At 43.6% G+C, this 17454-nt stretch overlaps 1 protein-coding gene across 2 annotated transcripts in view; it reads left to right on the forward strand.

The window, feature by feature from the left end:
- Positions 1-3553: 3553 nt before the first annotated feature.
- The window catches only part of LOC106592261 (transcription factor MafG), a 25273-nt gene continuing 11372 nt past the window's right edge, over positions 3554-17454 (forward strand). The window contains exons 1-2 of one of the 2 annotated variants that reach the window (XM_014183592.2): positions 3554-4260; positions 13706-13759. The gene's annotated coding sequence lies outside the window, so the exon portion shown is untranslated. The remainder of the gene's footprint in view (positions 4261-13705; positions 13760-17454) is intronic. The other variant, XM_014183585.2, reaches the window with a different exon arrangement.

Below are 17454 nucleotides of genomic sequence, written 5' to 3' on the forward strand. Positions count from 1 at the left end.
GGCTCTGTCTGCGTCCCTAATTCCACCCTACTCCCTATATAGTTTACTGATTTGGACCAGAGCCCTGGTCAACAGTAATACACTATAAAATGAATAGGGTGGTATCTGCGACGCAGCCTCTGTTTGTGTGTGGTGGGTTTTCAGGAGGAAGGGTTAGTACTGGAGACGCTGAAGTGGTTCACTAATCCCTCTTTTATTCCGAAAGGTTATTCTCCGCTCTCGCTGAGATAAGTCCTGCTCCTCAAGAGGATTCCATTTGACTCTCAATAACACACACACCTACACACAGTGTCGTCGGGAGAGGAGAGTTCAATAGCGGTTAATCCTCCCACAAAGTGTGTGTGTGTGTGTCATTCCAAAGGCCTTTGAACAGGAGGAATGCACCCGTCTTTTTCACTTGTCCTAGGCCAGGACTCTCCGACCCTGTTCCTGGAGAGATACCCTCCTGGAGGTTCACTCCCTCCTGGAGGTTCACTCCGACCCTGTTCCTGGAGAGATACCCTCCTGGAGGTTCACTCCGACCCTGTTCCTGGAGAGATACCCTCCTGGAGGTTCACTCCGACCCTGTTCCTGGAGAGATACCCTCCTGGAGGTTCACTCCCTCCTGGAGGTTCACTCCGACCCTGTTCCTGGAGAGATACCCCCTGGAGGTTCACTCCGACCCTGTTCCTGGAGAGATACCCTCCTGGAGGTTCACTCCGACCCTGTTCCTGGAGAGATACCCTCCTGGAGGTTTTTACTCCAACCCCAGTTGTAACTAACCTGATTCAGCTGATCAACTAGCTAATAGAATCAGGTGCGCTAGATTACGGTTGGAGCAAAAACCTACAGGACGGTAGCCCTCCAGGAACAGGGTAGAATTGAACCTACAGGACGGTAGCCCTCCAGGAACAGGGTAGAAGTGAACCTACAGGATGGTCGTTTTCCAGGGACAGGGTTGGATTGAACCTACAGGAGGGTAGTTCTCCAGGAACAGGGTTGGAGTGAACCTACAGGTAGGTAGCTCTCCTGGAACAGGATTGGAGTGAACCTACAGGTAGGTAGCTCTCCAGGAACAGGGTTGGAGTGAACCTACAGGTAGGTAGCTCTCCTGGAACAGGATTGGATTGAACTTACAGGATGGTAGCTCTTTCAGACCTATAGCCATACCTCATTCAGACCTATAACCATACCTCATTCAGACCTATAACCATACCTCATTCAGACCTATAGCCATACCTCATTCAGACCTATAACCATACCTCATTCAGACCTATAGCCATACCTCATTCAGACCTATAGCCATACCTCATTCAGACCTATAGCCATACCTCATTCAGACCTATAACCATACCTCATTCAGACCTATAGCCCTACCTCATTCTGACCTATAACCATACCTCATTCAGACCTATAGCCCTACCTCATTCTGACCTATAGCCCTACCTCATTCTGACCTATAGCCAGACCTCATAAAATTGTTTATCCATCAAGACAGACCAGACAGGCTCACCTCTGACGTGTGTGTGTGTGTGTGTGTGTGTGTGTGTGTGTGTGTGTGTGTGTGTGTGTGTGTGTGTGTGTGTGTGTGTGTGTGTGTGTGTGTGTGTGTGTGTGTGTGTGTGTGTGTGTGTGTGTGAGAGAACATTGATCTCAGAGATGATATTGTATCTTCAGATGCAGCTGATGGAACAGGAGAGCGAAAGAGCGAGGGAGGAAAGGAGGATGGTACAGCCACACTGTGAGTCAGCACTCTGGGCTTCTCTTTGTGGTTCTGACATGTTCTGTGTTCCAAATGGAACCCTATTCCCTATATAGTGCACTACTTTTAACCAGGGCCCATAGGGTTGTAGCTAAAAGTAGTGCACTATAAAGGGAATAGGGTGCCATTTTGGGACACATTCCTTCAAACGGTTATTTTAGGCATCTGTCAACTGGACCTAGTCCTAGACTAGACAGATCTATAGTTTATGTACAGATCTAGACAGATCTATAGTTTATGTACAGATCTAGAAATAACTATAGTTCATGTACAGATCTAGACAGATCTATAGTTTATGTACAGATCTAGACAGATCTATAGTTTATGTACAGATCTAGAAATAACTATAGTTCATGTACAGATCTAGACAGATCTATAGTTTATGTACAGATCTAGAAATAACTATAGTTCATGTACAGATCTAGACAGATCTATAGTTTATGTACAGATCTAGACAGATCTATAGTTTATGTACAGATCTAGAAATAACTATAGTTCATGTACAGATCTAGACAGATCTATAGTTTATGTACAGATCTAGAAAGAACTATAGTTTATGTACAGATCTAGACAGATCTATAGTTTATGTACAGATCTAGACAGATCTATAGTTTATATACAGATCTAGAAAGAACTATAGTTTATGTACAGATCTAGACAGTTCTATAGTTTATGTACAGATCTAGAAAGAACTATAGTTTATGTACAGATCTAGACAGATCTATAGTTTATGTGCAGATCTAGACAGATCTATAGTTTATGTACAGATCTAGAAAGAACTATAGTTTATGTACAGATCTAGACAGATCTATAGTTTATGTACAGATCTAGACAGAACTATAGTTTATGTACAGTCATCAAAAGTGGCATCCTCTCTCTCCCTCTCCTCTCCCCCTCTCCTCTCCTCTCTCCTCTCCCTCTCTCCTCTCCCCCTCTCCTCCTCCCCCTCTTGTCTCCTCTTCTCTCGCCAAGTTTTGTTCTGTACACTGCAGATGAAAGACGACAAGGAGAGAAAGATACAGTAGTTTAGACCAGGGGTGTCAAACTGATTCCACGGAGGGCCTAGTGTGCGGTGGGTTTTCAGGAGGAAGGATTCTCACACCTATGTGAGAATGCTATTCATTGACTACAGCTCAGCGTTCAACACCATAGTGCCCACGAAGCTCAAGGACCCTGGGACTTAACACCTCCCTCTGGAACTGGAGGGCCTAGCGTCTGCAGGTTTTGTTTTTTCCTTCCAGTTAAGACCTAGACAACCAGGTGAGGGGAGTTCTTTACTAATTAGTGACCTTAATTCATCAATCAAGTACAAGGGAGGAGTGAAAACTGCAGGCCCTCTGTGGAACGTACTGTAGAACGGCATCTCCCTGCAGCCGACTGTCAAGTTTCTTCTGTGTACATAGAGGGTGTATCTCAATCATCTAAAAGTACAGAAGGACCTCTTCTACAGTCCTTTCAATTATTTTCTTGCAAGTTGCATAGATCGTTAATAAATGGACAATAATTGTTCAGTTTTGGAGAGTCCACACTAACTCTTTGTCACTGATTCAGTGTGTGAGAGAGTCATTGTGTGTGTGTGTGTGTGTGTGTGTGTGTGTGTGTGTGTGTGTGTGTGTGTGTGTGTGTGTGTGTGTGTGTGTGTGTGTGTGTGTGTGTGTGTGTGTGTGTGTGTGTCAGCGTACTCGAGCCTAGCACTCCTCATGTCCCTTTTAAAAACACCGAAATATAACGTTATTCAGTAGTGAGTGCGAGAGCGTGTTGCCACTCAACCGAAGCTCGTGTTTTGCTGAGTGGGCACGCGCTCTGCTCTACTCTTCTCTACGTCGCGCCCGCCCGCCCGGGTGTGTGCGCTGCTGATTGCGGGCGCAGCGACATCATGCCGTTGGAGCGCTAGACACGCCGTTTTAAAGGGCTAGCCTCACTGTGCTGTGCCGTTCTCTCTCTCTCTCTGCCTCCCTGCCTGCTGTGTGCTGCTGATTCATCACGATTAGGTGGTTAGCCAGCCTGCCAGCCATAGGCTACATGCACAAGCCATGCCAACCACACTGAGTGGGGGCTTTCATAGATAAAGTAGACAAAGAAAGGGCTTGCTTGTCATACGTAGGCTAGGCTATAGCATCGCACTACAGTGCAGAGAGAACAACATGTGTGGCGGTTGGGAATATTTTTGATAACTTCATTGCGAGATAGATTGATCATATCGAGAGTTACGGGGGGACTGGGAATCCCCCCCTGGTTTTCAGAAATCAGATATCGTAAATCGGTTTACATAGAGTAGCCTAGCTAGAGAAGGAAGAGGAAGATATAGCGTGGATTCGAGGTGTGTAGCCGAGTTGGAACTGTCTAGAAAACGTGGTTATAGGTTAGGTGGCTGGAGAGATTCACAGCAGAAGAACTGTCCGAGTGTTCGAGTGCTGAAACGGAAGCAACCGGAGCGGAGCGGAAAACGGGCCGCACTGGATAGGGACGCAACAACCGCGAGCGCGGTCAGCGTGTGTCTGTCTGTTGCTATTTCAGAGGTAAGATTCATAACAGCTGTTTTTAGGGAGTTGTTAACGTTGCATAATGATGATAGTGTAAACTCGACGTCACTTTCTAGTTATCTTGATGTTTATAATTGTGTGTGCCTTAGTTTAATGTTGCCAAGGCATGTGTGTGTCAAGAGTGAAAGAGACAAATGCATGGCAAATTGTATTTATTTTTTGGTGTCGGGGGGCAAGGGGGTTACAGTTTAAGACGTCTAGCCTCCACCTCTCCTTTTATTTGGATCAAATCATTTTCCCGTAATTCGTATTTAGGGAAGTATTATTTCTAAACGTTTTTTTTCCGGTTTATTTCGCGCGACAGCCACATACAGTTCATGGTAGTAACAGTAATAGCGGAAGACATGCTTGCTGATTCATCACAACGTTGTGTTTCTCGCTCGACGGTTGCGCGAGCTGAGTATTGGCACGGGAGCGAGGGAGCCATGGCAACATGGCACCGGCGGGAGGACAAAGGTCTAGCTAGCGGGAGGAGGGGAGAGGAACGGTTCGTGCTTGTTGCGCCTAAATATTGCTACACCATTGCAGTGGTGGGAAAATACAGTAGCCTACACGGTTCAAAATTATATATATGTTTTTTAAATAAGCGACTGTTGATTCATATAAATCTTGCTTTATTATGCATGTGTTATATGGGGCGTGTTTACATGATTGGTCGAAATTCAGCTAAAGGTGAACTGAACATCGGCGGTCAATTCAGATTGCAGAGCAAGCTTTACCTATATAAATCCATAGCTTAAAGTAAGCAAGCACCATGTAATGATGATGATGATAATAAAATAGTTGTGTTTGAGAAACAAGCGCCCCCACTCCAAGGTTGACGCTTCTTAGCAAACACACGCACATACGCACGCACGGCACCATATCATCTTAATCCGTGCTAGCCATTGCATTTCTCATCCCTCTGGAGTTGTTCACAAGTAATTTAATGCTGACCGATGCTTATGTTAGCAACTTTTCACACACACACACAACTTTGCTGATTGTGTCGGAGCAGGGAGAATGGAGTGAGAGATGAAGAAAGGAGAAATAGAATGAGAGATACAGAGGGAGAACAAGGAGTGTTTTGTCTTCAAGGCATTCCAGAGAAAATGCTGAGAGGAAGAAAACACTCTCACTTGACAGATGGTGTTTTCACTTGTTACTTACCACAGTGCCTTTAGCTGTGTGTGTGTGTGTGTGTGTGTGTGTGTGTGTGTGTGTGTGTGTGTGTGTGTGTGTGTGTGTGTGTGTGTGTGTGTGTGTGTGTGTGTGTGTGTGTGTGTGTGTGTGTGTGTGTGTGTGGTGCACATCTGCGAGACACTGAGACATGCAGCGTAGCCCCTGGGTGTGTGTGCTGCTGTAACAGCAGGCGGAAGCACAATTCAAAGAAACTAAGTGGGTGGGTGTGTGGGTGGGTGGTGTGGGGTGGGGGTGTGTGTGTGGAAGGTGTATGTTGGAGGTTAGGAAAGGATTGTAAAGTATCTCTTTTTACAGTTGCCATAAATTTACAGTGAACATTTTGCAACTTGACTGCCTTTCTCACGGTGGAACAGGTGTCTAACCCAGATGTAGAGTCACAGTGTAACAGACACACACACACACACACACACACACACACACACACCACACGCACACACGCACACACACATGCTCTCGCTCTCTGTTTTCTGTGTTTTATCTCTGTATACTTTTTCCTTCTCTCTCCCTCATGTACACTGAGTGTACAAAACATTAGGAACACCTTTCCATGGCAGACTGACCAGGTGAATCCAGATGAAAGCTATGATCCCTTATTGATGTCTCTTGTTAAATCCACTTCAATCAGTGTAGATGAAGGGGAGGAGACAGGTTATAGAAGGATTTTTAAGCCTTGAGACATGGATTGTGTGTGCCCTTCAGAGGGTGAATGGGCAAGACAAAAGATTTAAGTGCCTTTGAACAGGGTATGGTAGTAGGTGCCAGGCGCACCGGTTTGTGTCAAGAACTGCAACGCTGCAGGGTTTTTCACGCGCAACAGTTTCCCGTGTGTATCAAGAATGGTCCACCACCCAAAGGACATCCAGCCAACTTGACACAACTGTGGGAAGCATTGGAGTCAACATGGGCCAACATCCCTGTGGAACGCTTTTGACACCTTGTAGAGTCCATGTCCGACGAATTGAGGCTGTTCTGAGGGCAAAAGGTGGTGCAGCTCAATATTAGGAAGGTGTTCTTAATGTTTTGTATGCTCAGTGTGGAGAGAGAGAGATGAATGTAGCTGATGAAACACAGGGTAAGAACTCAGAAAGCTAAATTCAGCAAAAAAATAAACGTCCCTTTTTCAGGACCCTGTCTTTCAAAGATAATTCGTAAAAATCCAAATAACTTCACAGATCTTCAACACTATTAATGAACATGCACCTGTGGAACTGTTGTTAAGACACTAACAGCTTACAGACGGTAGGCAATTAAGGTCACAGTTATGAAAACTTAGGACACTAAAGAGTCCTTTCTACCCACTCTGAAAAACACCAAAAGAAAGATGCCCAGGGTCCCTGCTCATCTGCGTGAACGTGCCTTAGGCATGCTGCAAGGAGGCATGAGGACTGTAGATGTGGCCAGGAAAATAAATTGCAATGTCCGTACTGTGAGACGCCTAAGACAGTGCTACAGGGAGACAGGACGGACAGCTGATCGCCCTCGCAGTGGCAGACCACATGTAACAACACCTGCACAGGATGGGTACATCCAAACATCACACCTGCGGGACAGGTACAGGATGGCAACAACGACTGCCCGAGTTACACCAGGAACACACAATCCCTCCATCAGTGCTCAGACTGTCCACAATAGGCTGAGAGAGGCTGGACTGAGGGCTTGTAGGCCTGTTGTAAGGCAGGTCCTCACCAGACACAACTGGCAACAATGTTGCCTATGGGCACAAACCCACCGTCGCTGGACAAGACAGGACTGGGAAAAAGTGCTCTTCACTGACGAGCCGCGATTTTGTCTCACCAGGGGTGATGGTCGGATTCGCGTTTATCGTCGAAGGAATGAGCTTTACACCGAGGCCTGTACTCTGGAGTGGGATCGATTTGGAGGTGGAGGGTCCATCATGGTCTGGGGCGGTGTGTCACAGCATCATCGGACTGAGCTTGTGGTCATTGCAGGCAATCTCAATGCTGTGCGTGACAGGGAAGACATCCTCCTCCTTCATGTGGTACCCTTCCTGCAGGCTCATCCTGACATGACCCTCCAGCATGACAATGCCACCAGCCATACTGCTCGTTCTGTGCGTGATTTCCTGCAAGACAAGAATGTCAGTGTTCTGCCATGGCCAGCGAAGAGCCCGGATCTCAATCCCATTGAGCACGTCTGGGACCTGTTGGATTGGAGGGTGAGGGCTAGGGCCATTCCCCCCAGAAATGTCCGGGAACTTGCAGGTGCCTTGGTGGAAGAATGGGGTAACATCTCACAGCAAGACCTGGCAAATTTGGTGCAGTCAATGAGGAGGAGATGCACTGCAGTACTTAATGCAGCTGGTGGCCACACAAGATACTGACTGTTACTTTTGATTTTGACCCCCCCTTTGTTCAAGGACACATTATTCCATTTCTGTTAGTCATATGTCTGTGGAACTTGTTCAGTTAATGTCTCAGTTGTTGAATCTTATTATGTTCATACAAATATTTACACATGTTAGGTTGTGGAAAATAAACGCAGTTGACAGTGAGAGGACGTTTTTTCTGAGTTTATGTCTCTACATGAGTAATGTGGCAGGTGGTTCTGAACAAACACCCTCTCAGGGTAATCATTATCCATCTGTCATGTGTGTGTGCTATTCTGTTTGTTTAGGCTTCACCTTATGGATGATTGTGTTTTGCATTCCTGAGTGTTTTTTTTGGGACTAGGCTATGTGTTTGTGTTTGTTTTCTTGTGTGTGTGTGTGTGTGTGTGTGTGTGTGTGTGTGTGTGTGTGTGTGTGTGTGTGTGTGTGTGTGTGTGTGTGTGTGTGTACTAGTCATGATCTTGTTTACCACTGGGATGTGTTTGAAACTGGTCTATATGATATGATACACTACTATATGATATGATATGATACACTACTATATGATATGATACGATACACTACTATATGATACACTACTATATGATATGATACACTACGATATGATATGATACACTACTATATGATATGATATGATACGATACACTACTATATGATATGATACGATATGATACACTACTATATGATACGATATGATACACTACTATATGATATGATATGATACACTACTATATGATATGATACGATATGATACACTACTATATGATACGATATGATACACTACTATATGATACACTACTATATGATATGATACGATACACTAGTATATGATATGATATGATACACTACTATATGATACACTACTATATGATACGATATGATACACTACTATATGATATGATATGATACACTACTATATGATATGATATGATATGATACACTACTATATGATATGATATGATACGATACACTACTATATGATATGATATGATATGATACACTACTATATGATACGATATGATACACTACTATATGATATGATATGATACACTACTATATGATATGATACGATATGATACACTACTATATGATACGATATGATACACTACTATATGATACACTACTATATGATATGATATGATACACTACTATATGATATGATACGATATGATACACTACTATATGATATGATATGATACACTACAATATGATATGATATGATACACTACTATATGATATGATATGATACGATACACTACTATATGATATGATACGATATGATACACTACTATATGATACGATATGATACACTACTATATGATATGATATGATACGATACACTACTATATGATATGATACGATATGATACACTACTATATGATATGATACGATATGATACGCTGAGGAAAACTTGAAAGCTGTTCATAGAGAGAGGAAATGGAGAAAGAGAGAGGGAGCAGGAAGAGAGGGAGATATGGAGGGAGAGGAAAGGGAGAGGGAGGAACAGGGAGAGAAGAGGTAGAGCAAGAGAAAGAGGGAGGAACAGGGAGAGAAGTAGAGAGCGAGATCGAGGGAGAAGAAAGGAAGAGAGAGGAGAAGAGGGAGAGAGAGAGAGAAAGAGGGAGAGAGGAAGAGGGAGATGAGGAAAGAAAGAGAGAGGGATGAAGAGCGTGAAAGAGAGGAGAGAGAGAGAAATAGGAAGGGAGATGAGGAAAGAAAGAGAGAGGGATGAAGAGCGTGAGAGGAGAGAGAGAGAGGGAGGAAGATGAGGAAAGAAAGAGAGGGATGAAGAGCATGAAAGAGAGAAAGAGGGAGGGAGATGAAGAGAGAGGGATGAAGAGCGTGAAAAAGAGGAGAAAGAGATTAGAAGCAGCATCAGATCAATAGTGGAGAGTTTCTTCCTTCAGTAATGATGATGAAATATGGTGTAAGCAGGAACTACCATACTACTGCATAATCACACACACACACACACACACACACACACACACACACACACACACACACACACACACACACACACACACACACACACACACACACACACACACACACACACACACACACACACACACACACACACACACACACACACACACACACTGCTGCGCGGGCGTGTGTTTGTGTGCGTGTGAGAGAGATGGTAGGGTCTGTTTACATTGGGACTTTTGTAGATTTCACAACATCCTTTCAGTGTAGGAGTTATGTAAATACTGATTAAGACAATTGGCAGATGAAGTTACGCCTATCCACTTAGATATCCACTGTGTTAGATATCCACTATGTTAAATATCCACTATGTTAGATATCCACTGTGTTAGATATCCACTGTGTTAGATATCCACTATGTTAGATATCCACTGTGTTAGATATCCACTGTGTTGGATATCCACTGTGTTAGAGATCCACTGTGTTAGAGATCCACTGTGTTAGAGATCCACTATGTTAGATATCCACTGTGTTAGATATCCACTGTGTTAGATATCCACTGTGTTAGATATCCACTGTGTTAGATATCCACTATGTTAGATATCTACTGTGTTAGATATCTACTGTGTTAGATACCCACTGTGTTAGATATCCACTGTGTAATCTACTATACTATATCTACTATATCCACTATGGTAGATATCCACTATGGTAGATGTCTACTATATCCACTATGTTAGATATCCACTGTGTTATATGTCTACTATGGTAGATATCAATTTCTTATAGTTAAACCTCTCACAGAAACCAACAGCGATCCCTCTCTGATCAGTATGGTCATAGTGAGTTCTCTTCTTTGATGAGTCTCCTCTCCCCTGGGGGCCGGTACTGAATAACGTTATATTTGACCCCTGGGGGCCGGTACTGAATAACGTTATATTTGACCCCTGGGGGCCGGTACTGAATAACGTTATATTTGACCCCTGGGGGCCGGTACTGAATAAGGTTATATTTGACCCGGTATATTGAGTGCTGGGCTCTGTGAGAGGAGACTCAGGAGAAGGGTAGAGTATAGAGTGCTGGGCTCTGTGAGAGGAGACTCAGGAGAAGGGTAGAGTATAGAGTGCTGGGCTCTGTGAGAGGAGACTCAGGAGAAGGGTAGAGTATAGAGTGCTGGGCTCTGTGAGAGGAGACTCAGGAGAAGGGTAGAGTATAGAGTGCTGGGCTCTGTGAGAGGAGACTCAGGAGAAGGGTAGAGTATAGAGTGCTGGGCTCTGTGAGAGGAGACTCAGGAGAAGGGTAGAGTATAGAGTGCTGGGCTCTGTGAGAGGAGACTCAGGAGAAGGGTAGAGTATAGAGTGCTGGGCTCTGTGAGAGGAGACTCAGGGTTGTCTTTGTATTGCATCATCTTTCTGTGTTTTTCAACTTGCCGCAGTTTTCAACTGCAGTGTGGTGATGAGTTTGCTACTGTATTATAACACATTTAACAACACGAGGGAAGGAAGGAAAGAAGAATGGAAAAGACGGAGAGAAGGAGAGAGGGAACGCCACACCTCAAATACAGCCCCAGACTAAAACACACACACCAACACACACTTCTTCTCTGTGGGTGATGATGGTGTCTCTTTTCTAAGAATCAACAGATAATTTGTATACACACACCCTGAAACACCCCCCCCCCCCCACCCCAATTCTCCACTCGCACACTCAAACCACACTCAAAACACACTCAAAACACACTCAAACCACACTCAAACCACACCACAACACATACTCCATGTTGGTACAATGAGAATCAATAGTTTCCCAGGGTTTTTACCTCCTGGATAGAGATAATTTTTACTATACAGTCATAACATCTCTCTTGTCTTCTCATGATGGGAAATATACTCTGAAACTGAAGAGATGCATTCTCTACCTCCTCCCAAAAAGCTAATGATATTAAATTTAGGAGGAAGAGAATTGGAAAGTAACCTGGCCTTTAATAGACAATGTGCAGTGAGGGTTTGAAACACTAATCCCTTCCAGTGAAAGCTGAAAGAGAGAGGTTGTTTTCGCACTCTCTGTGCCTGCATCAATCGATTCCACGTGCAAACACGCTAACACACTGTTGCTTTTAACTGGTAGCGCTACGGAGCTAGGAGATCTCTGCCAACAAGTGGGCTGGAGTCTTGTCCTCTCTCTCTCTCTCTCTCTCTCTCTCTCTCTCTCTCTCTCTCTCTCTCTCTCACTCTGCCTCTTCTCTCTCTGCCCCACTCTCTCTCTCTCCCTCTCTGCCCCAGTCTCTCTCTCTCTCCCTCTCTGCCCCACTCTCTCTCTTTCTCCCTCTCTGCCCCAGTCTCTCTCTCTCTCCCTCTCTGCCCCAGTCTCTCTCTCTCTCCCTCTCTGCCCCAGTCTCTCTCTCTCCCTCTCTGCCCCAGTCTCTCTCTCTCTCCCTCTCTGCCCCAGTCTCTCTCTCTCTCCCTCTCTGCCCCAGTCTCTCTCTCTCTCTCTCTCCCTCTCTGCCCCAGTCTCTCTCTCTCTCCCTCTCTGCCCCAGTCTCTCTCTCTCTCTCCCTCTCTGCCCCAGTCTCTCTCTCTCTCCCTCTCTGCCCCAGTCTCTCTCTCTCTCCCTCTCTGCCCCACTCTCTCTCTCTCTCCCTCTCTGCCCCACTCTCTCTCTCTGTCTCTCTCTCTCTCTCTTCCCAGGGATGCTGTTTTATTTATTCTACCCCTCACCTCTCTTTCGTTGTCTTTTCTACCATTATCTCTTACTCCCTCACGTTATCCATGATGATGATGAAGATTAAATCCCAACTTATTTTTTTATTTAACCTTTATTTAAAGTCAGTTATGAACAAATTCTTATTTACAATGATGGCCTAGGAACAGTGGGTTAAGGGGCAGAACGACAGATTTTTACCTTGTCAGCTCAGGGATTCAATCTAGCAACCTTTTGGTTACTAGTTCAATGCTCTAACCACTAGGCTACCTGCCGCCCCATCTAGGTGCTGAGTACACACACACACACACACACACACACACACACACACACACACACACACACACACACACACACACACACACACACACACACACACACACACACACACACACACACACACACACACACACACACACACACACACACACCTCATAGACAGTACATACTCTCACCCTGTTAGCAGGGGAGAACTAAATTAACCTACAAGGTTTTTCTCCTCTGTGAAAAGCCCTTACTAAATAAAAAATGAAAAGGTGCCGGAGCCTCGATCCCCTGATGGTGCACATTTTGTGCTGGTGTTAGGGAATTTATCATCACACACTCAGACTACTACCTGCGATTGGGGAAACACACACACAACACTTTATTTCCGTACTCTGGCAGAAAAGTGAAAAATGTTGCTCCATTTTTTTAGCTATTCTTTTGTGTCTTCTTTGTTTCTTTGTTTCTTTGTTTCTTTCTTTGTTTCTTTGTTTCTTTCTTTCTTTCTTTCTTTCTTTCTTTCTTTCTTTCTTTCTTTCTTTCTTTGCTCATCTCTCCTCCCTATCTACACCTTTCTCATCTCTTTCACTCTCTCTCTCAACACCCTCTGTTCTCTCTCCATCTTCTCGTTTTCTCTTTCTTAACTCCCTCTGTTCTCTCTCCATCTTCTCGTTTTCTCTTTCTTAACTCCCTCTGTTCTCTCTCCATCTTCTTGTTTTCTCTCTCTCTCAACTCCCTCTGTTCTCTCTCCATCTTCTTGTTTTCTCTCTCTCTATTTTCTTGTTGTCTGTCATATTTCACACTCTGCTGCAAGTTAATAACTTCCCTACTCTCTCTCTCTCTCTCTCTGTCGCTCTTTCTCTCTCTCCATTATCACTGAACTGATTTCTAATTCACAATTAGCCGGCACACGAAGCGTTACACTTAAATGATTGACCTCTCTCTCGTCACACCTCAAACTGCCTAGATCAATAAGACCTGCTCTCTCTGTTTTTCTAGGAAGGAGAGATGGAGGGTCGAGAGAAGGGATTAAAAAACTAGTGGAGCTCTGAGGTTTTTAGTCTATTTTTGATATGCCTGTCTCTCTCTCTCTCCCTTATTTGCTTTTTCTCAAACTCTCTTTCTCTCCCTTATTCATGCTCTCTCTCTCTCCTGTTTTCTCTGCTTCTCTATCTCCATAACGATCATCACAGAGCCATTTAGCAGAATCCACAACCTGCATTAGAGATTAGCAGACAGATATAAAGCCACTGATCAGACTGTTGTTCTGTATGGGATTATATTAGATTACATCAGATTATACAGTCAGGGAATAAGGACAGATTAATTTACTGGCTGCTCACCAAGTGGCACCCTATTCCCTGTATAGTGCACTAATTTAGATGGGCCCTGGTCAAAAGTAGTGCACTATGTAGGGCAAGGATGGGCAACTTTGATTGAGGTGGGGGTCACAAAAAAACGGAACTCATCATGAGGGGCCACAGTGGGTCTTGGGTCTGTGTACCTACATCCTGCCCCCCTTGTGACAGCGAAGATTACAAAAATACGTTTTCATGTTCGTTTACTGCAATTCTGCACATTTTGCCACGAAGCGTAGGAAACATTTAGCCGTTTTAAAGCAAGTTTGCTGTAATTCTACAGATTTTGCCATGGGGCAGAGAGAAGAATTTGCAGTTTTACAGCTAATTTCCTGCAATTATAGACATTTTGCTGTAGGTTGGAGGCAAATATTTGTAGTTTTTATATGAAACTAATGATCAATAGGCCTCATCCCGGTCGATAATTCGGGCCATGCTTACTACAAGTTTAGATAGCTGGACGCTAGTATCATTTACTAATCCCCCCAAAAATGGCTGACTTGGGCTAATTGAGTGACTGCTGATGCACAACAAATTTTCTAAATTCACCCTGTGTATTCTATTATTCTAACTCTCAACACTCAGTTGAGACCCTGACTGAATTAAAAAAAAATGTTTTGTTATTATTGGTCCACATGCCTTCAAAAGGCCGCATGTGGACTGCGGGCCGCCAGTTGCCCATCCCTAATGTAGGGAATATGGTGCACACATTGTCTGTCTGAGGCTTGACTTCTGTTGTTAACCCCACCTTCTCTCTGTGCAAGTTTATTTATACACACACCACACGCTCGCACACACATACACATGCACGCACACACACGCACGCACACAGGCCACAAAAGTAGTCTATAATACGGTTAATTAGGGGGGTTGTGTGTGTGTGTGTGTGTGTGTGTGTAACTCCAGTAAGCAAGGTGCCTCTTTCTAAGGAGTTGTTTGGGTGAATGTTGTGGGAGGCCGTAGCGAACGGTTCTCCCTCAAACAAGATTAGTCAGTCAGCTTTTGTCGGCCCTGCATTAAAGACCAAAATTGGCTAAAGAAAATTGTGATAAATAAAAATATATACTATTTTCATTTAAGGACCAAAAAATTGACAGCTGTGCCATATAAATTGCTAAATAGTTGGGAAGAGATTTTCGATGTACCGATTCCAATGCACAAAACGACGCCAGATTCAAAACTTCAAATTTTTCAACTTAAATTATTATACAAAATTCTTGCAACCAGTAGAATGTTATGTTATATATATATATATATATATATTGGGGGATACAATTTTCCCAGCTCTGCAGATGCTGCTGCGAGGAAGCAGAGTCATTAGATCATTTATTTTGATACGGTCCATATCTATTTTTTTTTGGTCACAGGTCCAGTAATGGCTGAAGAATTGCAGCATTTACCTAGAACTAACGCTGCAGAGAGCACTACTGGGTGATTTGAAAAGTCATAGTCAATCTATCAATAATATAATAATTATTTTAGCAATAATGTTTATCTTTAATTTACAATCTGTAGAGACCATGAGAATAGAAAGGTTCAGTATTTTTGTGAAGCATCACAGCACAGTTGAAAAATATATGGCAAATAGAAATCCAATACGGATGGTGTTAAGAAATAGATGGGAGGGGTTGAATGGAGCTGGAGGTTGGGACTAATAACAACCAGATAACAAAGGTAAAACATACGGGGTCTGTAAAATGCATATAGGTTCAGAACCTATGTGAAATAGCACAGTTGCCTAGAAGCCAGCATCCCGTAGTCGCCTCTTCACTGTTGACATAGAGACTGGTGTTTTAAGGGTACTATTTAATGAAGCTGCCAGTTGAGGACTTGTGAGGCGTCTGTTTCTCAAACTAGGCACTCTAATGTACTTGTCCTCCTGCCTCCCACTCCTATTTCCAATCTGGTTAGAGATAGTTTGCACTGTTCTGTGAAGGGAGTAGTACACAGCGTTGTACGAGATCTTCAGTTTCTTGTCAATTTCTCGCATGGAATAGCCTTCATTTCTCAGAACAAGAATAGACTGACGAGTTTTAGAATAAAGTTTTTTGTTTCTGGTCATTTTGAGCCTGTAATCAAACCCATAAATGCTGATGCTCCAGATACTCAACAAGTCTAAAGAAGACCAGTTTTATTGCTTCTTTAATCAGCACAACAGTTTTCAGCTGTGCTAACATAATGCAAAAGGATTTTCTAATGATCAATTAGCCTTTTAAAATGATAAACTTGGATTAGCTAACACAATGTTTCATTGGAACACAGGAGTGATGGTTGCTGATAATGGGCCTCTGTACACCTGTGTAGATATTCCATAAAAAATCTGCCGTTTCCAGCTACAGTAGTCATTTACAACATTAACAATGTCTACACTGTATTTCTGATCAATTTGATGTTATTTTAATGGACAAAAACATTTGCTTTTCTTTCAAAACAAGGACATTTCTAAGTGACCCCAAACTTTTGAACGGTAGTGCAGATTTTCCCCAAAAATATATAGGGGATTGGAAATTATGCAGACAATTACATTGATGGAAGCAACAATCTATCCACAATGTTAAAGCTGATCCACCCCCTAAAAAGAAATGCACTTTAAAATTTTTTTACATATACACACACACACACACACACACACACACACACACACAACAAACACGCACAAAATCAAATGAAATGTTATTTGTCACATGCTTGGTAAACAACAGGTGTAGACTAACAGTGAAATGCTATTTTATTTTCCAACAATGCAGAGAGAAAGATACAGATAAAATTTTTTAATAATAATAATTGTATATAAATAGTGACACGAGGAATAAATACACAATTAATAACGTAATAACAATAAGGAGTAAAAATAACATGTGTATATACTGTACAGAGTGTACCAGTACTGAGTCAATGTGCAGGGGTGCAAGGTAATTATGATAGCTATGTACATATAATTTGTGCCCTCTTCACAGCTGAGGAGGTTTGTCTATGGACCATGTTAATTCCTTAGTGATGTGGACACAGAGGAACTTGAATCTCTTAACCCGCAGTGGATGGGGGCTTGCTCACCTTTCTGTTTCCTATAGTCCACAATCACATCTTTTGCCTTGCTGACGGTGAGGGAGAGGTTGTTGTCGTGGCACCACACTGCCAGGTCCCTGACCTCCTCCCTATATGGTGCCTCATCATCGTTGGTGATCAGTCCAACCACCGTTGTGTCGTCAGGTAACTTGATGATGGTGTTGGAGTTGTGCGTGTCCACACAGTTGTGCAGCAGGGGACTAAGCACACACCCCTGTGGGGCCACCGTGTTGATGGTCAGCGTGGTGGAAATGTTGTTGCCTATCTTCAACACCTGGGGGCGGTCCATCAGGAAGACCAGGAACCAGTTGCAGAGGGAGGTGT

The sequence above is a fragment of the Salmo salar genome, chromosome ssa02, assembly GCF_905237065.1.
Source record: "Salmo salar chromosome ssa02, Ssal_v3.1, whole genome shotgun sequence".
In the NCBI taxonomy this organism is placed as follows: Eukaryota; Metazoa; Chordata; class Actinopteri; order Salmoniformes; family Salmonidae; genus Salmo; species Salmo salar.